A 361-nucleotide genomic window follows, 5' to 3' on the forward strand; every position below is an offset into this window, starting at 1 on the left:
AAAATAAACTGACCTTCAAAATTGACTGTTTAATTCATGTTTTTAAATGTAGTTAAACAAAACAATCAAATGGCAATATAATAATTTAAGGTGTACATTTTAAATGTAAGTTAGAAACTACATAAATATTAAATTACATGAAATAAACAAGGTCTATTAATTTGTCCATCTAAAAGGGATTCATTTATTTCCATTTTTTGTTTGAATTACTAAACTGATAACTTATTCCTTAATTTTTATTTAAAATGTCTCTCCTAGTCCTCCATAGTTTTAGCCTATGCAATGTGTATGTAAATTGATAACTACACTCTAAAAAATGCTGGGTTAAATACAACCCAGTGCTGGGTAAAATAGGGACAGA

Source organism: Sinocyclocheilus anshuiensis, unplaced genomic scaffold (assembly GCF_001515605.1).
Source record: "Sinocyclocheilus anshuiensis isolate Anshui unplaced genomic scaffold, SAMN03320099.WGS_v1.1 scaffold481, whole genome shotgun sequence".
Classification (NCBI taxonomy): Eukaryota; Metazoa; Chordata; class Actinopteri; order Cypriniformes; family Cyprinidae; genus Sinocyclocheilus; species Sinocyclocheilus anshuiensis.